The 23504-nt window shown below is 47.6% G+C and overlaps 1 protein-coding gene and 1 long non-coding RNA gene across 2 annotated transcripts in view; both read left to right on the top strand.

Annotated features, from left to right (window-relative positions):
• The window catches only part of LOC141730023 (serine/threonine-protein kinase pim-1-like), a 354289-nt gene that overhangs the window by 178865 nt on the left and 151920 nt on the right, over positions 1-23504 (top strand). The window lies entirely within an intron of this gene.
• Positions 14330-17342, top strand: LOC141730082 (uncharacterized). The gene is made up of 3 exons (XR_012581536.1): positions 14330-14447; positions 15782-15919; positions 17287-17342. It is a non-coding gene; the product is annotated as an uncharacterized LOC141730082 (long non-coding RNA).

Consider the following 23504-nt stretch of genomic DNA (forward strand, 5'->3'; position numbering starts at 1 on the left):
AAAAAACTCTACCAAACTTCAACTCCATTGGAAGATTCCCTTGTCACCCTGTGAATCAACTCTACATTCAGAAGATTAAAAGTCACAATTATGGTGGTTTTGGTATGGTTACGAATTGGGGAAGGGCCTTCTTCCTTCTCAACTCCATGCTGCAGTGCCTTTGGGATGTGGCCTGCTGGCCGTTGTTTGTGCAGCCCTGGTGTTTCTCCATGAGGCAGAAAGTGCAATTGCATTTCCAGCCCAAAGCCCATGAGGAGTGGGGCGTGCAGAGCTGTGCCAGACCCAGGCCAGCAGCTGTGCCCCCAGAGGGTTTTGGTTCCTGCCCAGTGCAGCTGGTGCATCTCTGCCATGAGTGCCTCCCCTTGCCAGGTGCCCATGGACAGCAGGTGCAGGGTTCTGCACGGGGCATGGAACAGGGTGGGGATGTCTGCTGGCAACAGAGTGCAGCGGAGAGCAAACAGTCCAGGATGGTCCTGCAGTGTGTGACAGAGAACTCCTGACACAGCTGTGACTGAGCCAGTGAGGGAAGGCACTGCTGGGCCTGCTGTTTGTGAGGAGAGAAGGGCTGCTGGGTGACAGGAGGGCTGGAGGCAGCCTTGGGCTCAGGGATCACAAAATGCTTGTGTTTGATTCCCAGAGAAGGAATGAGAGATGTTGGGGAAGTGTTGACCTGCAACAAATTGTGAATTTGTTAAGCTTTACCAGGCAGTGCTTCATTCTACCTTCCCTCACACCAGTGGTTAATGTGTGCAAGTGGATGTCTTAGCCTTGAGAATAAAGACAGTGGGCCTACCGAGGAGGTAGCTGCAATGCATTGAAGGAGAAGGCTCTTAACTATAGGAGGAGAATCTGAGGAACGGGATGTTCACCACATGACCACCAGAGACCCTCAAGAGACCCCTACTCTAAATGTCAGTAATTTTGTGGAAGTGATTTAAACATGTCAAATACTTTGTGAGATGTTGGGAATTTAGCTGCTAGAGAATGGAAAATTACAAAGCTGTGGCTAATTCCAAGTCCGGCACCTGCAAGATAGCGTGTCCTTGGGGCCTAGCTGTAGTAGGATAACAAACAGTGAAAGAGACATGAGAAAAGAGAGATGTAACCCCTAAGGAATGAGGAAGAGTTCATGGCATAGTTTAACCAATAGATTGCTTGGCTTACAGAATATTCATAAGCTTATTGCTTGCTGTATAAGTGTCTGATGCTCTCTTCAATAAACAGAACTTGCTTATCACTCATATTGAGTGTCCGAGTCTCCCCTCACCGACAAATGGCTCGACCCCGACAAAGGCCTCATTCTGCGACAGTGAGAATGTTTAGCCTGTGAGTTTGAGCAAAGTAATGAATAAAAGTAATGAAAGTAATGTCTTAGTTCCATGGATACTAACACGTGGGTGTGCATGGTTTAGGGAAGTGATTCCTCACACACCCAGCACTGAAATAAAGTAATGCCTCTTTTCTCACACTGAGCTGGCAGTGTGGATCGTGCCCTGCTCGGTAACTTTCATTTTGGTCATTCCTATTGAAGCATAAAGAATGGTCGAACTGAAATCTTTCCCAGCTGCTTCCCTTTGGTTTACCTGTTTGAGGGTTGAAATCCTGTGCTGCAGGTGTGCTGGGTGTGTGCAGAGCAGTGCAGCCCCAGAAACCCCTTGGCTTGCTCACAAGTTGTCATGCCTTGCTGCCAGGTGTGCCCAGCTGTGGCAGGAGAAGGAGCCCGCAGCGCAGTGGGCACCGTGCCCTGCCCAGCCGGGGCTCTCTGGCACAGAGCAGCAGCAGTGCCAGCACCGTTCAACCCGCTCCTGCCTTGGCTTCCCCTGGCACACAGAAGCCTCTGGAAATCAGCACTGCCAGCGGCGTTCCCAGCTTGGAGCAGCTGCTGCTGGCGGGCAGATGCTGCCAGTTCGACTGCTGCCAAAGGGGAAGAAAGGCAGAGCAGAGGAAGAGATATACATACACAGCAGCCCTGGGAATATCCAATAAACATGCAGATATATGGGGTGATTTTTTAGGAATTACTTCAGCTGCTATGCCGATAGTGCTTTCTCTCCTGGTTCTGTACAATGCTTTGGGCCATTTTCTTGGTCTGGTTTCCTTTGCTGGTGTCCCATCTGTGTGCTCAGCTGGGGTACAGGCTTGGAGCACTCTTGGAGTTCCTCTTGGATCCCTGAACAACAGGGTTTGGCCCATGGGGGGAGTTTGTGCTGCTTTGTATCAGAGGAGAACTTCCGAGGCCATTTTGTGTTTGCTGTAGGAAAGGCTGGTTATTGCTTTGCGTAAATTCACAGACTAACATGCTTTGTGATGCTTTGCTTTGTCATACTTTGCTTTGTGATATCAGGGCATGGCTGCCACATCGTCGTGGTGACATCAGAAGGTTGCCTTGGTGCATGGAAGGCCTCAGTGCCAGAGCAGTCCTAGGGGTTGCTCAGATCAGGAGCATCCTCCTGATTGTGGCCTTTGTCAGCGTGTAGCTGCACACTGACAGGAGTCTTGGTTGGAGTAAACTTGAAGTACAGTGCTACAATGATTGAGCAACTCGCTGCTGCAGTTTGCACCATGTATGGCACTGTTTATTCTGCCTATTTCATTACCAGCCTGGCAAGTAAGTAGAGGTTTCAACTCTATTTAGGCTAGGGTGTAACCTAACCTGGCTTTTGCATGTCTTCTTGCTCTTTCTTAGTGACTGAGTTGATTTTGAAAGAGAAAGAGCATTAGGATGCCTCTGGTTTGGAAAAGCTCCTGTCAAGATGTTCAGCTGAAAGGGGGTGTCTGTAGCCACAGGGGCAGCATTTGCAGGGGAACCTGCAAGGTTTCCGTTCCCTCCACAGGAGAGTCTGTGGCAGCCAAGTCTGTCATTTCCTCAGTTTGCTGGGACAAGCAGGACAACTTCCAAAATGCAGACTGGGAGGCCTTCTCAGAAGGCCTTCTAAAGACTTTGTAGTTCTCCCCAGAACTCAGGGAAAGCTTCTTTTATTCTAAATTTTGTAATGAAAGGATTTGACTGTTTTGACCCTTGACTGAGTGCTAAAAGAATGATTCCCTTTGCAGTGAAGTGCAACTGCCAAAGCAGTGAGTGTCTGCTCCTGAGCCTGGAGCTGCTGCTGTGCTGTTTCACAATAGAACTGCCACAGCTCAGGGGAATTTGGGGCAAGCTTTTCTGGGTGACTGTTTTCAGCAACTTAATGGGAATTAGTGCATGCAACTTCTTTTTTGAAAAAAGTACCTGAAAGACAAGAGAACAAAAGCTGCTTTATCTGTTGGACAGAACAGAAGCATTGAGTGATAAAGAACAATTTGCATTTTCTTGATCATGTTTGTATTCATTTACTGACTAGACAGGCCAAAGTGTAGGCACAACCAAGATTATTGTCCTGATCTCTTGCTGGCTGTGTGAAAGAACTATGTCATGCGGAGGGATGTCGATAAAGAAAAATACTCTGTTTGGGTTGACCTCTTCTGTGGGATTCAGCAGCCCAGGCAGTTTTCTCACAGCACTTGTTCATTTTCCCTTGCCCACTCCAGGTCACCTGAAGCGTGTATTCAGAGGTGCTGATCCTGAGGTGAGTGAGACAGGAACATTTCATGTTCCTGGTGCTTAGGAATTGTAGAGCAAGCTGTGAGCTTGGCCTGTGGCACTAGAGTGTAGAGGGCCAGCTGGGTAGGCTGAAAGAAAATCCATTTTCATGTCTGCAGCAGCAATAACAAAGGCATCACTGGCTATTTCTTAATTTTCCATTTCAGAACTTTCAAGGAATGAAAAGCTCATTTTGCAGAGAGAATGCTGCTTCTTGATAGTAGCCAGGGTGGAATGTCTAATTCAGAACTATTAGCAATTCTGTTGAATTAGCCCATTTAAATTTAGTGGCAGTGACTTAGAATCCCATTGTTACCAAAGTTTCTGATTTGTCCTTAGCAGAACTGGTTGTAGAAATAGAGCTGAATAGAATAAAGTGCTGAATAGAGATAAGGTTATAAATTATAGGTAACTTTCTGTCCCTCACACTGCTGTCTGTCCGCAGATCACAGAACCAATGGCAGTCTCTCCTCTGGCTCCCTCTGCTCATGGAGAGGAGGCCGAAGAGGAGGCAGATGAGGTGGATAAGCGCCAGCTTCCATCAGTGCTCACACCACAGCCTGAACATTCTGAGCCAGTAAGTGCCAGCTGTGTGTGCTGCTGTCTTTAGTGCAGGGCAGAGCTGCACGTTTCTGACCAGCCAGCATTTGCTGTTGCTGGCTGAGGATGCTGAGTGCTGGAGTCCTGCCAGGGCCTGGTGATTGCCCCCAGACTGTGACAGCTGGACAATGGGCTTTGGTCTGTCACGTTTAGGCACCAGCTTCCTGGCATTTTGATAGGGGCCAGCCTGAAGCACGAAGGCTCCCTGATCCCAGAGCAGGGAGCATGTCAAAGACACTGTGCTCAGCCTTGTTGGATGCACAGGGGACACTGTGGCATGGAGAGACCCAACCCCCTGCACAGACTGGCCAAGTTGCTGCAGGCAAAAAAAAATGTTGATCTGACCACAAAAACTCTTGGTGGTGCTTTGTCCCCACAAACTTCTTGGGTGTGATTACTTGGGAGTATTTCAGAGACACACTGGGGATGTAGAGTTGCTGCTTGAAGTCAGGGATTTTGCTGCCTTTGTTGCCAGGTTGCTCTTTTGCCTCTTCAGGCAGAGCAGCCGGTAGCAGAGCAGATAGGTGCTCTGAGTCTGCCTGTTTCTTGGTCTTTGATAAGCTGCAAGGAGATGACTGTGTTGTCCATGAAACTGAGGGGGACCATTCTTGTCTAGTGTGGCAAAAGAAACAAAGGGAGTAGTTCTGAACCCTTCTTCTGAGGCAAAAACCAGACACTGCATGTGTCTGTTGATTCCTTCTATTGTGTAGTTTGCTTTGAAAACTTCATTGGAGCCTAGAGTGGGAGCAAAGCTGCAAGTCCTTGACTGCTGTCCTGTAATGCTAAACCCAGGATGTACACCTTGCAATGGTGCCTGCTGTATCTGAAGTGCAATGGGCACCTTTGTGTCTGGGGAGCTGCGTGGGCCCAAAGGACGCAGGGCTGGTGGCCGTGAGCAGCTGAAGATGAGGCAGCGTGGGGCCAGGGGGCCAAGCAGGCCAAGGGCACGGTGGCTGTGCCAGCAGCAGTGGGGCAGCAGGAGCAGGGCAGTGAGCGTGGCCTGTGCTGGGCAGCGCTGCGGCCACAGCTGGAGTGCTGTGTGCAGCTGTGGGCCCTGGGAAGCAGAAAGTCATGGAGGGGCTGCAGCGTGTGCACAGAAGGACAGGGGAGCTGGGCAAGGGGTGCAGCACAAGGCCAGGGAGGAGGTGCTGAGGGAGCTTTAGCCTGGACAATGGGGGCTCTTGAGGGACCTTCAGGCAGACTTCCATAGATCCCTGCCTTAGATCCATAGAGCCAATGCTCAGCACAGGGGCTGTTTCCCTGCCAAACATCCCTTGACTGCATCCAAGTGCTTTAGACACTGGAGTAGGTAACACTTTCATATTTTGTTTGTTTATTTGTTTGTTTGTTTGCTAGAAGGAAAAGTCTTGTGTAATTTCTCCTTCTCCAGGGAGAAAGGGAGCTTTTTCTCAGTCTTTCCTGCCCTTTTTCAGCACTGGCAGAAACACATCACTTTCAGGTTAATTACTCCCGTGTCTTTTGGCAGCCCAGGGAATCAGTGTGTGTTGTGTTTGGGAATTGACCAGGAAATCAATGCCCTTGCATTCCAGATGGTGCTCAGAGATTAGAGGAGCTGGAGGGGCTGGGCTGCATTTCTGATTCCAGCCACTTTAGCACCATCAGTGTGGTCAAGTCCAAGAGAAGAACTTGCCCGAGCACAGATGCACAAAGAGTGCAGTTCCCAGTGCATTGCTCTGGGTCTGATTGCATTCCATAAGGACCCACACACTCCAGATTCCCCAAGAGTGTGGGTTACTGAAGCAACAGGAGAGTAAGTTCAGGATGGCTGCTGATCGGGGCACTGCTACCGAGTGCTGATGTGTGTAGTGACAGAAAGGACAGTATTGATTTAGGGTGACCCCCATGTGGGGAATAATGTGCTTTGACTCGATGATTTAGAAGGTTAAACAAATGCTTTCTTAAGCTATGTTATAATTCACTAGTAGTATATTAAAACTATACTAAAGAGATAGTATACTAAAAAGCTACTAAAGAAAAACTCATGACTGTCTCCTGCCAGTCACAACACAGCTTTTATCTAATTAGCTAATCAAGCTAAACAACTACCACTAAAATCCAATTAACAAATCACTTTCAGTAAACAATCACTAGAACACATTCTACATGTACTAAACAACAAGAACAGCCAGTAGAGATAATAATTGTTTTCTCTTCTTCTCTAAGTTTCTCACTATCTTCCCTTTAAAAAAACCTAGGAGAGAGCACTATATCTCTCTGTGTTCAAAGAATGTAAATACCACAGCACAGTAAAAAGAGATTATAAAAGTGAGATCTGTCTATCTAGCTGTCTATTTGAATCTTCCTGGCTCTGCTCCAAAGCAATGGAAGATGCAAAGCTCACCTAAAGGCATCCCTTCAGGAGAGGAGTAGAGACAAGTTCCATTGACTGATCCTGAGCAGGCAGAGATGTTTCCCCATCCAGAGATGGTTGTTTTTTCCCCTCATGTTTTCCTACTCCAGCCTTTTCTGACCTGAAGCCTTCTTTTTATCCTTTAAATTTTTGCATGTCCTGAGGGAGTGGAACTATCCCATGCTGTAGCTGGGGTCTTGTGACTTTGCTCATACACGCATTACATAACACAGGGTTTCCTTCACTGGCATCCCCAGGGCTGTGTAAGTGCATTCATTAATGGGGCCTTATGAGAAACTCTGTTACTGCTGGTCAGAATTCTCAGTTGACAAAAGAGGGAGAAGAAACACCTTGATCCTCCTCCACATACTGAGGTGGCCACAGAGGTTCTCTGACTTCCATCAGAGATCTTTGCATGCATCCTCATCTCCTGAATGACCCGGTTTTCTAACAAGAGTGTGGATGTCAGGAAGGAGGATGCTGGTGCAGGCCTGAAGAGAACGTGAACCCCAGAAGTGTCTCTCACAAGGAGTGAGCTCACCCAGGAAGCCCCTGCAGAGCCAGGATGGAGCTGTGGGCCAGGGCGGGGTGTCAGTCACTGCTGAAAGACAAACAGGACATGGCAGAAGCAGAGGGAGGCGCTCACCAGACCCTTGACAAATGCCACCCCTTCCCTGTCAGCTGCCTTAGAGGCTGTTGGAGCTTCAGTCCCAGATGGCCCCTGATTGTAGGGCCAGGGTCACTTTGAAATCTGTGCCTCCCCTTGGGCAGAGAACGACCCAGGAGAGCAGCAGCACAGTGCTTTGGGAGCGTGTGAGCCCAGCAGCCTTTGAGTCTTGGCCCACAAAGGGCATGTGGGAAGTTGAAACCCATCTTCTCTTGCTTTCTGTGCAGGTGCTTCTAGAGAAAGAGCAGGAGCACACTGCCTCATCTGAGATGCCATGCCAGACTCAGGGAGAGCTGTTCCCTGCCCGAGGGCAGGAAGAGCAGCTCAGGCAGCAGGTGGAAGAGCCACAGGAGAATGGCCAGGTAAGCCTCACTGGCCACGGCACAGAGTAAAGGGCAGGAAGAGGGGCATAAACCAGAGCTCTTGGGACGGAGGAGGCCAGGAGTCCCACAGGCACTGGAAGCACAGAGCCTTGCAATCTGCAGAGATCAGCCCTGGGACAGGAGGTTTGCAATGGAGGCTGATGTGGGGAGGGAAGCAGAAAGAAGTGGCTGAATAAATGTGATTTGGAGGCTGCAAGAGGAAAAAGCTGAGCCTGATGGCAGCTCCCAGTCACTTACTCTGCTTTTGTGTGTACAGAACATCAAGGCAGAGCCACAAGCAGAGCTGCCCAAAGCTCAGAGTGACATCATGGCAGTGAAGAGAAAGAACAAGGAAGACATGGGAAGAATTCAAGAGGAGAATCTCCATCAGCAGAGGGGTGATCAACAAAACCAGGTGAATGAAAGAGTGGCAGCCACTCCACTCATGAAATGTCCTCTCTTTTGTTTGTTAGAGAACATGAAGGAACAGCTGGATGCAGAGCTTCAGACAGCTCACAGTATGATCAAGGCAAGGCATAAGCGGCTGGAGGAAGAAATTAAAATCTTCAGAGAGAAACTTAATCGCTTCCGTCAGTCTCTGCAAAACCAAGTGAGTGAAAGAGGGATGCAGCCACTGCAGTCACCAATCTGGTGGTTTCTGCCCTTCTTGCTTTTCCAGTGCAGAGCAGCAGGGAGTGGGGTGATGCCATGGAGTGCTATGCTGCTGTAGTGTGTGTATCACAGTCACTCTGAAGGACATTTCCTGGTCTGCTGAATCTCAACTGCTGCCCTGGACAGTGAAACATGTCCTTTGGCCTTTTGGCCAGCAGTCATCCAAATTGATTCCTGCTGGCCTGTTCCTGCTCTCCTTTTTTCTTGAGGTGTTTTTACAGTGGAACATGGTGACCCAGATGGAGGATTGAAACAAGCTGTTGTATCCCCTGTCAATCTGTTCTTTGCCTTTCCTCACAGTCGATGACTCCTGCCTGACAGGGACAAGCTGTAGTGTCTGACTGCTTTGTTCTGTTTGACTTGAGGTGCAAGTGTTGACATCTCACCGGGCAGCCTGCGAAGACTTCCAGCCAATGTCTGGCAATGAAGGACCCCAAGTTAGGAGTGAGGCACAGGAGCAGTGCCCACCAGAAATGCTCCAGGTCCAGCACATCATGGGCTCTGAACCTGCTGCCGCAGCAGCATCACCTCGAGGAAGCCCTTCTGTGAAACCCGGGAACTCAGGCTCGGGCAGATCCTGGGAACAGGAGACTGAGGAGGAGTACCTGGAGCTGCTGGGTGCGTCTGGGGTGTTTCTTATCTGAGGGACAGTGTGTTGTGGGCAGGTGTCAGCAGAGCTGTACCAAAGGCTCCTCCTGAGCTTGGTGTCACAGGGCCATTCAGGACTCCCCAGAGGCAGTGCTGTGCTCCGAGGCAGCAAGAGCGCTCTGGGTGTTCCTGCTGCCTCTGAGGGCACCTGGGACTGGCTTGGGTTTGCCTGAGCTTCCCTCTCTGCTAAAGGCTGAAGCAGGGATTGTTCTTGGATCTGCAGAAGGCTGTGACCTAGCAAATGATCTAGGCAAGTCCTGTGTGCTAATGGCCAAACTGAACAGAATTTTTAGCTTCCTAAATTCTCCTTAGACTCCTGACTTCCAACCAGTCATTAGAGCAAAAAAACTTCACAGAAAGGGACTGGCTTTGGAGTTTTGTCTTTTTGGTTGGGAAGTTTTTTTTTTGGGGGGGGGGGGGGAATTGCTTTTGTGTTGTTCATTTTGGGTGGGGGTTTTTTGTTGTGTTTTTCTCCATCCTGAAGGAGCCCTTCTACCCCATGTCTTACTGATGTTGTTTTTATGACTGTTACTGTTAGCACTACTCCATCTGCAGTTTATTTTCATGACAATGCTATATTTTTGTCAATAAGAGAATGCTATCTTTTTGTCAATAAGAACTACTTTGAAAGAACATCAGGTTACAGGACAAATAGAGAGCACAAGGTATTTTCCATGTGCCCCCAAAGAAAAACCACCACACAAACTTTATTTAATCTTCTAGTTTTATGCTTATCAAGATGTGTCCAGGAGACACGTTCAAGTGGCGTGATCAGAGAAAAGTGTACTGCAGGCATTTCTCAGGAGAGAGCCTCCAGCCCAGCCATGGTATATCCCTCGGATCCATGGCACTTTTCCATACCTGATTCCCACTCTTTCCCATGACTGTTAGAATCCTACCCATTGGCCCAGGCCCTGCTGAGATCAGTCTCTAGGAAAACACATCAAGCCCTTTGTGATTCTGCATCACAACCCAATGAATCTGCTTCTTGCCCGTAACAGCTGCCAGTGCTGTGCTCTCAGATAAGACCTGGTGGGGCTGAGACCAGAGCCCAGTGGATTCTGTGTCTGCCATCACCTGTTGGGACAAAAAGGGCACTGATCTGTGCCTCAGTGTGGCTGATCTCAAAGCCCATCCTGTTGTGTCCTGAATGGGGGCAACAGCTTGTCCGGGGCTCAGGCTCACTCTGGCTTCTTCCCATCAGTGCCTGTCAGTGCTCATGCTTGGGCTTTGCCAGCTTTGTTGTGCCAGCTGCCCTGTCCCTGAGGGCTGGAGGGACTGCATAGGCTGGAGCCTTCCTTAGCTGGGAGAGGGGCATCTTTGAGCTCAGCCTGCTCATAAACAGGTCAGGCTCCTGATGCTGAAAGCCCCTTTGGGATCAGTTACAGCTTGAGCTGCTCTGGTGTACAAATGGGAAGGAATTCCTTTTGCAAATTGCTGAAAGGTGGGGAAGATGTCCTCCTCTCCTGGGATTGCACGTCCCTGTGCTTTGTTTCCTGTCAAGAGAACTCTTCAAAAGACTCTACAAATCAGTCTCTGTGCTGGCCACTTGTGCTGCAGAGCTGTCTGTCTGGTTGTGGTCGTTGTTACCCAGCTGACCACAAAGGGCTCAGAGCTCCAGGCGCTGGGGCTGCCTTTTGTATCTCCTGGAAGCTGGGATCTCTGCTTTAAATTCAGCATCTTGCATTTTGTTTCCCTCAGGGAGAGTGGTGAACCCCACTGAAAATCCCCTGGTGAAATACACGTTCCTGAAATATCTTGGCAGCGGGTGAGTCCAACAGCAGTTACTCCTGCACAACCATGGGCCAGGTGTTTTTCTGGTGGAATGTCTATCCAGCGTGAAGTCAGGCCAGCTGCAAAGATGTTCACACACTGGGGCTAGATTGTCCCATCTCTCAATGCTGCTCAGAATTTGTGAGTGGGCTCAGAAGGCATTGTCAGAGATGCCTTGCTACCGAGGTCTTGCCTGCATCAAGGAATAGGACCTGGAAGGTCTCCTTGTCTCTCAAGTGTGGGACAGCTCTGTGTTAATTTCTTTAGCATTTTTTGTATGTCTCAAAATCATACTGGCACACTAATGAAAAGAGAAGAAACTTGCTTGCCTGAAAGAGCAAATTACGCCCTATCAAAGTTGTGAGATAACAGTTCCCAGGAACACTTCTTTCCCCTGGTTTGAAGAAGAAAACACTCTGTGGTCAGGATAGGAACCACACCATTTAGAAAGTGAAACCCAAGAGGAAAGACTAAACTCCCTTTAGAAGTTGAACCCCAGTGCTTCAGGAACAGGCCCAGTGCCCATGCACTTGAGAGGAAAATGCATCATCTGCCTTCTGGCAGAGTCCTCCTGCATCCCGCAGGTTTTGACACTTCCAGCAGAGATCTCCTGTGTGGGCTGGCTTTCACTGCAAGATCTAAACAGCTTCTCCTTTCTCTGCTTCTGTTTTGTTTCTAGGACGTTTGGAGATGTTTACAGAGCACTCGACACTGCCACAGGAGGAGAGGTAAACGTCAACAGCCCCCGCAGGCTCTGCTGCACTCGAGGGCTTTCCCCTCTCGTGTGAGCTGTGGCTGGAGCTTTGGGCAGAGCTGTGCTGAAAAGGCATAAGAAGCACAGACCAGTGCCAGCCCACAAAACACATTTGGGACTTTGTCCTCCTCAGCTGCCGGAAGGAAGGCATGGAGGGCAATGGTTCCTTTCAGAGAAGGACGCGCTCACTCGCTCTCCATTGCTAAAACAAAGGTGGTGCCTGCGAGCACCTCACTGCTCTTTGGGGCTACAGCTTCAGAGTCCTGGATTCTCATTTCTGGCTACCAGCAAATCTATCTGAAAGTTACTGGTAGTTCCTTAGCCACCTGCAGTGCTGCACTTGGGAACTGCACATAGGGACAGACCTGCAAGGCGTCCCTGAAAGCCCTAAGCCCTGCCCATAGCCCAAGATGTATCCACAGAGTATCAAGGCACGGATTCCTTCTTCTGAGTCCCATACAAAGAAGCAGAGAGTGTGGTCAGAGGTTTGTGGGTGATAGCTGACACACCGCTGTTACCAAATGGTCAAGGCAAAATGTCAGTGGCCCCATGTGTCCTGTAACTGGCTCCCAAGGGAGCAGAGAAATGGGCTGTTGGAATGTCAGTTCCTGATTACTGCAGTGCCTAATCACAAGGCAGTTTGGCACAGCTCATCTGTGTCATTGCAAAATCACTCACTCCATGTGCCTTGTGGTCTTGTGCCAACAACCTCCCAAGTTACTGATTTTCAATGTCATTTTAGGTGGCAATAAAAAAAATAAATCTTCAAGGAGTGAGGAGGAAGGAGCTAACCTTTAATGAAATAATGATCATGAAGAAGTATAGGAGTCCCAATGTTGTGAATTATTTAGACAGGTGAGAGGTCATGGTCTTATCCCATGGATGTGTGTTTACATATTGCAAACATGAGAGGTTAAAAACCCACTTTGGTCAGTGGCAGCAAGTGAGCTGTTAATTTTTATTTATTCATATTTCTCTACTCATCTCCAATGGATGAGAAGAGTGCATCTTGTCTACATGAGTCTTCCCTGGCACACCTAGTTTGATAATTACTCCAAAATTATTCAATACCTGGATCAGCTGTATCTTCCTAACTCAATAGCCTCAAAGTTCACTGCCTCCACATTTATTCGGGATTGATTTTTTAAAGTTTCTTAAGTGCAGATGAACCATCCTAAAGTGGATTTCCCTTGGATTGTTGTCCCTCTTTGCCATTGCTATGCATGTCAGGAAGACTAGGTGCTTATTTCCAGAAACACCATGCCTGAAATGTTTTTTATCTGGGCTGTTTCTAAACTGCACTTTTCATTTGCTGCCCATCTCCTTTTTCACAGATGTGTCTTTCTCTTTGAGACTGCACAGATTGCAAACAATGCACAGCCAAGAGGGAATATCTATTCCTTTGATTCTGTCCTTGTCACAAAGGCATCTGGAAATAAGAAACCTGGAAGCAAAAAATCAACATAGCCATGCATGTTCATCTCTACCCCCTGTTTCCTTCTTTCAGCTACCTTCTGGGCGAGGAACTCTTGCTGGTTATAGAGTACATGGATGGAGGTGTCCTGACCGATATCATCAGCCAGACCTGCCTGTCTGAAGATGAGACAGCAGCCATCAGTTGGGAGGTCAGCAATCCCAGCTGTATTTCCAAGGCCTTGGGCAGGATTGTTGGGAAACAGGGGCTCAGAACAGGAGAGGTTTCCTGTGCCAAGCTTTGTTTCTGTAGTGCTGCTATTCTATGGGCAAGTAAAAGCATCTCAAGTGAAAGGCCTGCCAGTGCCCCTGCACTCCCTGTACTCAGTGCCAGTACTCTCATCTCCTGCTGTTGTATTCTCGCTCTGTCTCTTGTATTTGTATTTGCTGATCTCCACCTTGCCTCTCTAAATGTTTGCCTGGAGTCTGTCTTCACTGCATTCCTTGCCTGTAAGAGCAAAGGGGCTGGTGGCAGGATTTGAAACAAACAGCAAAGAAAAAAGAGAGAGACTCGTTTCTCTCAGTCCTCAGCTAAAAAGGATAGGAGTGCAGCCAGAATGCTCTTTGCTTCTGAGCACATGCACTGCAGCAGGAGTCATCCTGGCTGGTTGGCAGGGGACAGCCTGCAACAGCAGGTGCTGTTGCTCTTTCAAAAGCTGACGTGCCTTTCCTCAGAAAGGTCCTGCTCTGCAGGTGTTGGAGCAGTAAGCTCTTCCTCTCAGTGGCCATTACTCTTCTGCCATTACTCCCCACTCCCCTGGAGAGGGAATCTTTTGGAGCTGTTTCCTTTCTTGTGTGATGAAATCACATCACTCATTTTTGCCCTCCTGTTTCTGTTTTCTCGCTCAGTGCCTGCAGGGACTGGATTTTCTTCATTCAAACAATGTGATCCATCGAGATGTGAAGAGTGACAACATCCTTCTCAGAACTGACGGTTCTGTCAAGCTGGGTCAGTATATTCTTGGTCAGGTGCAGCATTCCAGGGATGTGGGTGTGGGGCTGCTTGGAGTGATAGCCAGCTCCCCAAAAATGGTGCTGGTGGCAGTGCAGGGACCCCTGCTGCAAGCTGAGGGCACAGTTGCAACGTGCACAGAGGTAGAAGGAGCCACAAGCAGTCAAGAGTGGCCTTGCTCTGTGTGTGTCCCTTCCAGAGGGAGGGAGTTACAAGTCTAAAGTTTCCAAAGAACAAAAGCCACTGCTGGAGGCAGTGTAAAAAATGGGGGGATTTTTAAAGTCACCAATGCCAGGAGATTCAATGGCACATTTTCAAACTTCTACTGGGGAATTCTTTTGCTTGCTTTCCTAATTGCACAGAATTCAGATAAAACCAGTATTTTGTTTTCTCCTCAGCTGATTTTGGCCTCACTACTCAGCTCACCCCTGAGCAGAGCAGACGGTGCTCACTAACCGGGACTCCTTGGTGGATGGCGCCTGAAGTGGTGACAGGTCAACCATATGGCCCCAAAGTGGACATATGGTCTTTTGGAATTGTGGGAATTGAAATGATAGAACAAGAACCTCCTTACTTGAGTGAAAGTTCTGGCACGGTAAGGAGCAAATACTCACTGATCCCACCGTCTTTCTCACCTGTCCCACGTCCTGTGTGCCACTGGACAAAATCCCATTGCCATCTGCTGGAACTACTTCCACCAAGGTCCCCTCCTACAAATGTCCCTGCAACACATCAGCATCTGCTGTAGTTTTGGTTGCATCAGTGGGGGAAATCAAGCCTTACCACATGCAAACAAACTCCAAACAAACAAAGTGTTCTCAGGCAACACTTTCCTTTGGGTTAGTGGTTCCAGTTCTTTTGTCTGTGTAGATGGCCTTAATAACAGGAAAAAAGCATCTTAAAACTGTTGTTATCTTTCCAGAAATGAAGGAAGGAAACCCAAACCCAACAAAGTTTCTAAAACCATGGTCTTTAGAGAGGAACCTAACCCTGTGTGCAGTTTCTTCTCACTGGGAAACATGGGCATGAGGGTGTAATGCACAGAGTCTCTTCTGCTTCTTGTGCAGTGCGGCTGAAACACTCAGTGACCCTGTTTCTCTCCTAGCCCAAGTAACATTCTCCATGTCACCAAGCCAGAGTCTGGTGATGCGGAGAGCCTGCCAAAACCTCCCATTTGTTTCCTGGCACTTTCTGGGATGGGCCTACCATTTATGCATTGTCTTGAGTAGCCAAATGACTGGAGGGTAACCATAGGGATGGAACCTCTCCTTCTTCTGACCTAGACAATTTTTCTTTTGCTGCAAAAATGGGAAGCTGAAATTTTCAGACTGCTGAGAGACAGAGCTGCAGGTGGCTCCTGTGTGCCCAAGCAGGCATTTTCATCCCAATACATTTGTGCAGGCATCTTAATGTGTCTGTGTTGAAAGGAGATTGTAAATGTTTGTTTCCCTACCTGGGTATTAACTGATGGATTTCCTTTCTTTTCTTCCAATTACCATTGTTTTCAAGAACAGCACAAAAAGCTTGATGAGTTTTGTTCTAGGGCACATGCGCTTAAAGGACCAACAAGCACTGCAGAGATGCCTTTCATGTACTAACCCTTGAAATTAGTTTGTATAGCACAGTCCCTCTTCCAAAAACCATCTCAAGCTGGCATGAATCCTCAGAGATGCAAATGTCCTTTTGCTGATGTAGTTCCCACTAACTAGGTCAGGCAATGAAATCAGCTGCCAAGGCAAGATCTGCAGGATGCTAGAAAAGCTGTGGCTGCATCGGGGTTTGGGTTTTTGGTTGGTAAAGGAAAGTCATCTCTGGGTCTCTGCCAGGGCAGAAACTGCCACTGAAGAACAGAGGTTAAACAAAGGGATCTGGGAGAGCCTTAGAGATGTGAAAGCAGGAGGTGGAGCCTGGTGTCTCCTTTTTCTCCAGGCTACACACCTGATAGCCACAGTAGGGACTCCACAGCTGCGGCAGCCCAAGCTCCTCTCGCCTTTGCTGCGTGACTTCCTGAGCTGCTGCCTGCAGACAGACGAGGAGCGGCGCTGGTCTGCCAAGGAGCTCCTGCAGGTAAAATGGGAAGGGGCTGCAGGTGAAACAGGCTCTGAGGGATGGGCTCCTCCTCCACTCAAGTCCAAGGCATCAGATGCGCTCCCTTCCTCCTCACCTCCATTCTTGGTGCTCTTCAAATGAAAACAGTGAGGAATCCTAGACTGGGCTGGGCTGGCAGGGCCCTGTAAAGGTCCTGTGGTGCAAGTGTCCTGCAATAAGCAGGGACATCTTTAAAGAGATCAGGTTGCTCAGAGCCCTTTGTCACTGGAGCCAGAAAGGTTGCAGGGATGGGGCACCTACAAGCTCTTGGGGCAAGCTGTGCCAGGGTGGCACCATGCTCTGAGTAAACAAGTTCTTCCTTGGACCTCTGATTAGATGCCCTTCATGTTTAAAAATATTTGTCCACATCCTATTGTAACTGGCCCTGTTAAAAAAGATGTCCCCCACTTTCTTCAAAGCCACTCTGAAGTCTTGGAAAGTGGCAATAAAGTCTCCCTGGGGCCTGTTCTTCACAAAACTGAATAACTCCACCTCCCTCTGCATTTCCTGAGAGGAGAGGCACTCTGTCCTCTGACGGTTTCTGTTGCCCTCTTTTGTGATTTGGTGGAGTGTTCAGTTTTATCTAATGGCAAAGAATTGAAGTAGAGCAATGTGGGGTACAGGGACATGAAATGGTGGTGGAGGAACCCAAGGAACCAGTCCCAGCCTAGGGGTCAGAACTTTTGCTGTGGGCAGGAGGGGCTGTGGGGGGCTCACTGTGAGCCTCTGAGGGGCCCTGGTTTGTGCCCCCCAGCCCACCCCTAGAGGTTTCTGCCACGCAAACAGGGACAGCTGGGAGGGACTTGTCCCAGCCCCATCTGCTGCCTGGCACGCTCAAGCAGACGGGAACTGTGCCAGGGTTACTGCCAGGTTGTGTGGCAGAGAGGGAACTGCAGGGCCCAGTGCCACTGGGCTGGCCCTGCTGGGAAGGAAGGTGCCATCCAGCACACGAGGGGCAGGGCATGGAAAGGTAGACACTGCTTTCTGTCTCTGTGGGAATCAGCACAGTGCCTGTCTTTCAAAGGCAGGGACCCATGTGAGTCATTGGAGTTTCCTGAAAGGAAGAAAACCCAGGGACAGAAAGCACCATTTCTAGAGCACTGGCGGGGCAAAAATCCCAGCATGAAGAAGAAATCACAATAAACAGATGAGTGGGATTCTGGACCAGGTTTGCCTGTGATGGCAAGGTCTTGCACACTGGGGATGACTGGGGAGCAGATGGTCCCATTGCTCCTTTTTCTGGGTCTTTCCAGGAACTTGATTTATCCTGATTGAATCCCTGAAGCAATGAGCTTGGAAAGTAATGGTTCACTGTTCTTTGTTGTATTTTTTTTTCCGGTGGACAGCATCCATTTGTAACTTCAGCCAAGCCACCATTCATCCTGGCACAACTCATCAACTCAGTGAAGAAGACGAATAACCCTAACCCTAAACCCTAACCCTAAACCCTAACCCTAACCTCAAATGCTAACCCAAACCCTAACCCTGTCCCTATCTCTAACCCTTACCCTATCCCTAACCCTTACCCTAACCCCAACCCTAAGTCTAAGCCTAGGCCAAAACCTAAGCCTAAACCTAAACCCAAATCTAAACCTAAGTCTAAACCTAAGCCTAAGCCCAAGACTAAGCCTAAGCCTAACCCTAACCCTAGGAGACGAGAACTAGCAATCATGTCAAGATGTTATCTCTGTTACCAATTTAGAGTAGGATTGTAGAGTAGGGTTGCTAAAGAGATTTGTAGCATAGAATTATAGATTAGAGTTGTAATTAATAAAGTTTCTGAAACATCAACTCACTTGGAAGATTCTCCTCCTTCTGACCTCTTCAGAAAATTCAACATTTCCTTCTGAAATACCAATGGTTTTTTATTGGTGCTAAGTCACACATATGGCTTCTTTTGTATGGTTTTATAAGTGAAGAGGGGACTTCATATCATTCATCCTCTCCAGACCGCACTGCCTTTGGAATATGAGCCACTGGCTGGTTGTGGCACAGCTGTGGTATTTCTAGTTGAGGCAGAAAGGGCAATGGCATTTGAAGGCAAAACCAAAATAAGAATGAGGCAGCCCAAACACCCTGTGCAGATGCAGGCCATCAGCTGTGACTGGAGAGCATTGGGGTTCCTGCCACTTGGATTTGTACCCCTAAATGCAATAATCTCTTTGGCTAGAGGAGAGCCTTGCTCAAGTGAGAAAGCAGAAAGATCAGAGAGGGTGCTCGGGAAGGTCTCCTGTGGTGCAGAGCTGTCAGCGCCTGTGAGGTGAGAGCGGGCCCGGCCTTGCCCGGGCTAGAGCCCCAGCAGAGCCCCGGCAGAGGCCGGAGCAGCCTGAGCCCCGGCAGAGGCAGGCTGGAAGGAGGCCCTTGGAGCTGGAAGGAGGCCCTTGGAGCTGCAAGAGGCAGCAGCCGGGCCCTGGGTGCCTCTTGCTGGGAGCGGGTGAATCCTCGGCTCTCAGAGCCCAGGTGGCAGCTGGCTGCTGCCGAGGGGAAGCGCAGCCGTGCTGGGCACAGCCCGGCCTGGAGGCATTGGCCGTCTGCAGTGTGCCCAGGAGCAGGGAAAGGCCAAGGGCAGCCGCGGGCCGCTGGGCTGGCTGAGGATTCCTCCTCTTCTGCCGGCTGCCCTGCAATTCCTGGCAAAGGCCAGCAGTGTGTGCAGCACTCTGGGCACCGGGGCAGGGAGCCGGGCTGCTCGGCAGGCTGGAGCATAGGGCAGCTCCTTCAGGCCCGGCACTTGTGCCAGGAAAGCGAGGCCAGCGTGAGGCAGGGACAGCTTGGCAGGGCCCATCTGCAGGAGCCAGCGCCTCACGCAGCTCTGGGAGGAAGCGCCTGCAATCCTGCAGTTCTGCACTGAGCCAGAGCAAAGGTGTGAGATGCAGAGTGTTTGGCAGAAATATTCAGGCCCACCAGGCCAGCCTGCTTTGTGCTCTCTGGCGCACAGCAAGCACTGTGCAATGCAGCTCTGAGCTGCTGGGAGAGAGGCAGTCGGGGATGTGCCTGACGTGTGTCAAGGGGTTAGCTGAAAATGTAATTAGGATAATTGAATAGGGAGGATGAGTCGAGGGGCCAGCTGGGAATAGAATTGGGATAGTAGAATATTGCATATTTTAGTTAAGATTTTAAAATGAGGTAAGAAGCTAAGTTAGTAATACAGCTAGCAGAAATCACATACCTTAGGTAAAGAGTACCAAATATATTAGGATCATAAAGCTAGGAGTGACAGGAATAGAGGAAGCAATTGTGAAGAAGCAGAGACCATAGAAGTACCTTGCCTTAAGAATAATTGAATAGTCAGGAGAGGCTTGGACCATGAGCAGGTCAAAAGGTCTTGCCAACTGGCCATGAGAGAAGAGTTCACCATGAGGAAGACGGCTTTCTTCCTCCCATACAACCACTCCCTCATTTCAAAATCCCACCAACCCAGTTAAGGGAGTACAATTGCGCAGCTGTTATAGATATTCAGCTGATAAAAATGCGAAGCAGGCGGGTAATAATTATGTACTATGGGTCCATAGAAACCTAATGTAAAACCTTTTCTGTAGAAATAGAGAGCAGGAGTCTGCAACTCCTTGCACGTGTCTTTGGAAACTAGTTCACATGTGCCCAGCGGTGCAATAAATACCCTTCTTTTCAACTATAATTAGTTGAAGATTCGTCTGTCTGTGCTTCAAGGGTTATGCTGGAGTAGTGAACTGATTTGGAAGGGAGCAGAAGAGTTTCAGCAGGCAGTTTTTGGAAGAGATGGAAGGCTCTTGTGACTGAAGGGAAAGCCATTTGGAATGGAGCAATGATCCCAAAGTCCATACAATTGTATCATTGTGTCTGAATTCAAATCAGAATGATTATAGATAGCTTCATGCAATTTGTGTACAAATTTATCAAAGTCTTCATTCTTCTTTGGTGAATTTATGTAAAAGACATAGTGTGTAATTTATCTGTAAGTGCAAGGACAGCATTATATGCTAGTTGTTGGCTCATCTGTAAGACTTGATCAATGCTCCTAGCCTGGGCAGTGGCAGTAGCCCAAGGCCCCTTTCCAAGTAACTGTTGAGCTGTTGAACCATACAGAGGATCACCCTGCACTCTAGGTCTTGCAGCTTCTTGAGCACACTTTTCCTCCCAGCTTTTATGAAACATCACCTGCTTATAGGGTGGCATTCTAAGTCTTATTACGATATGCACATCAGCTGGAATTAATGTGTTAGATGGAAAAATATACTGCAGAAGTGACTGTGCAAGTTGGGATTTTCAACCAAATTGTGAAATTGCAGCTCTCAATTTTTCTAAAATCTTCCAATCAAAAGCTTTTCAAACTCTACTTGCAGCATTAGTTACTACACGAAAAGCTTCTACATCATTGGAGAGAAAAGTCCCTTCTACAATAGCTTCTGGACTAACTTTTTTCTACTGTAGTTTTCTGAGCTGCTTCTATTTCAGGGTCACATTCCAACTCTAATTCCACATTCTTTACAGCATGAGAAGGAGGATTTTGTTTAACCGGCTCAAATGCTGGCTCAGAGACAGAATGGAGGAGGAGTTTTTGCATGAGAGTGGCCGTATTCAACCGATGCACAATCCAGCCTGCTTGTAATAATGGACAATGAACAAGTTCACAAAGAATGAATTATGGACATATTCAGAATTGGGCTCAGTATGTCCTCGAAAAAGACACAAGAAGAAGAGTCATCAGGACTCAGCAAGTTTGTCAGCAAGCTTGGGAAAGTGAGTCATGGGTAGGCCAGACAACCCCAGCAAGATGCGTAAAAAATTAGGTGATCCAATCAGCATTCTATTTTAGACGTGTGAACAGCTAGGATTAACCAATCATGTATTAGCTAGAGACATGTGGACAGTAGAGATTTATTATAAATAGAGTCTTTGTAGGAATAATAAATTTAGCTTCACTGGATCATATTGGTTATGTTTTGATGTCCCTGAACCTCTGCACCATGCACTTAAGGGTATGTTGGTTTTCCCCAGGAAATGTACACATCTGGGGAAGGGCCCTTGGCAGAGAGGGGCTGGATTCCCAAGGAAACTGCTTCCCCAGGAGCCCCCAGTGAGACAGGTACAAGTGTCTCCATTTGACTCCCTGCGTTTCCTCCAGTCCTTGAGGCCCCTTGCACTTTGCAGAGGGGCATGCAAAGGGATAAGGCTGTGAAGAAATATGATTTATGTTCTCTTGATGCAGAGTGTGATTTTATACACTCTCTCCTATGGTGCAGATGCTCTGCATTTCTACTGTGTTGATTATTCTTATCAATACATATTTTAATTTGCTCTGGCATTCTTCCCATATAAAAGTTTTCCTTGTGTATTTGATTTATGTCTGCAAATGTTGACAATGTAACTTTAGGTACCTGAATTTAGCCCATTTCTCCTCTCACTTTAATTTCAGAAAATGTCAGAATTACAGATGTACGCACTAAAGTATCCAAGATTTCTGTGCAACAGAAAGACGAGTAAACAGTAGTACAGCTCAATCTACATTACATTTAGCAGTTACCAAAGCCAGTAGATATTTAGAAAAGTGTGCCTTCTTTCAGCAATATTACAAATAGATGGTTATATACAAATTATAATATTATAATATTGGCTTTACACAAATATTAAAATGGATTCTATATGTGTGATGTTAATTAAACTTAGAGAGCTCCCAAGGCCTTGAACATACTTGAGACTGATTTTGCAATAAACTATCTTTTAAAACTCTGTTTGGAAAGCAGAAGGTAGGAACATCAGTCATCTGTTGTGTTTGACTTTATTGTTATTTGAGATTGTAGTAAATACTGAGCATGAGCTGGGATGCAGATTGTAATTGCTCATCTTTCCAAAGATAGATATGGATACTATTAACATGTGCCCTGTTTGTTGTTCCTAACTGACTAATTTACTGCAGTAGTTTTATACTGCATTTTTATTGTTGTAATATCTAAATGTAGTGGGAAAATATATATTTGACTTGGGGTAGTTTGGCTTTTGTTTTTCAAATAATAAAACCACTCTCTTCAGCCTGGGGAAGAAGAAATCTGCTTCTGTCCTTGTGTACAGCTATGGGTTTGTTCACATAGCTTCTCCTTCCCTTTTCTGCCTAGGCTTTCTCACCTGCAGTTTTCAATAGAAAAGCAACAAACCTTTGAAAGGCTAAACCTCAACATAACTGTGACCCTCAATCAATACTTCCTTCTTCCAATTTCTAAAGATCTCTTTGTCCTGGGCACTCAGTATGGCCTTTTTCCTCAAAGTTCTTTGGCTGTCTTGAATGCTTACAGTGTAAAAGGTAATCCCTGATCTATTTTCAACTCCCTGCTCAGATGCAGACTGCTGGAAGGGAGCTAGGACTGGTACTGGAAACCTGGCAGCTTGTCCAGGAAGCAAAATTTTTGAAATAATGGTAATGTGGAGAAGCATGCAAGTCCGGGTGGTGAACTCATATATGCAAGTACTTGCAGTTTCCTGACAGGACTTTACAGTTCAAGGGTATGGTCTCTTCTTATTTCTGTCCCTTAATGCTCAATCCTTGCCACATTTCTTCAACTTCTTTTGCATTGTCATCTTCTGTGTTTTCTTCCTCTCTTCTTCTCTCTGTGACTTTCTATGCAGGATGGATAACCTGTCATACACTGTCAGCTTGCTCAGTGACCAAGTAGTGATATGATGGTGTAGAAATTGTAGGCGCACAGTAGGCAAACGTGTCATGCTTCTGTGTGCCCTCTGCAGGCAGACCTGCTTCCCAAACCTTCAGTCAGACTTGGAAAAAAGGCTTCTCGCCACTACTTTGTTGTGGTTTATGCATTGATGAAGAAACTCTTCCATCTCAGCCCGCTTAAGCCACTGCAGAGCAGGAATTGTTTGCTTTGGTAGCAGATGTGCTGTCAAGGTCCTTACAGTTCCACAAGATATGCCTCTCCTAGAACAGATTTTTGCATTTCTGTACAATAAAAACTATGTTTTAAATCGCACCAGTGTAAGTCATGCACTCCTGTAGATGTGTTTTCTGACAGAGATATTTATATATAGGCCTAGTGAATGGCCTTCTGGGCAGCAGGAACAAATGAGGAAGGAAACTGGGCTGATAAAACATGCTTCTGCTTCAACAAAAACCCCCCAGTCTTCCCTTTCCAGAGAAGGCTATAAACCTTTTCTTGATTGGCCTAAAGGGGATAAACAAATCCCTCCATGTCCTGATCTTTTACTAGTCTCAAATTATTTAGAAAAGTTTTATTCTTTTTTTTTTTTTGGTGGGGGGTGATGGTGTTTGGGTCTGTACTTCAGACCTGTTCTCCCAGCAGCCAGGGACCTGTGGGTGGGGCAGGTGCTCAGGTAATTACCAACAGGTACTTGGTGATTGCTAACAGCAGTTGAGGTGACAAGTTGGCTTGTGCCTGGCTGAGGGCTTGAGGACTGTGGTGAGAGAAGGGATAGGGAGAGGAGTGGAAAATATTAGTTACACAAGCAAATCTGAGGTGTAGGTTGGATTTAACTGGATTAGGGACTGCATTTCATGGTCTTAATCACAATTTATGAAGAACTGAACATTTAACTATGAGATAGGACTATTTAGTTGTTA

The sequence above is a fragment of the Zonotrichia albicollis genome, chromosome 9 (assembly GCF_047830755.1).
Source record: "Zonotrichia albicollis isolate bZonAlb1 chromosome 9, bZonAlb1.hap1, whole genome shotgun sequence".
Classification (NCBI taxonomy): Eukaryota; Metazoa; Chordata; class Aves; order Passeriformes; family Passerellidae; genus Zonotrichia; species Zonotrichia albicollis.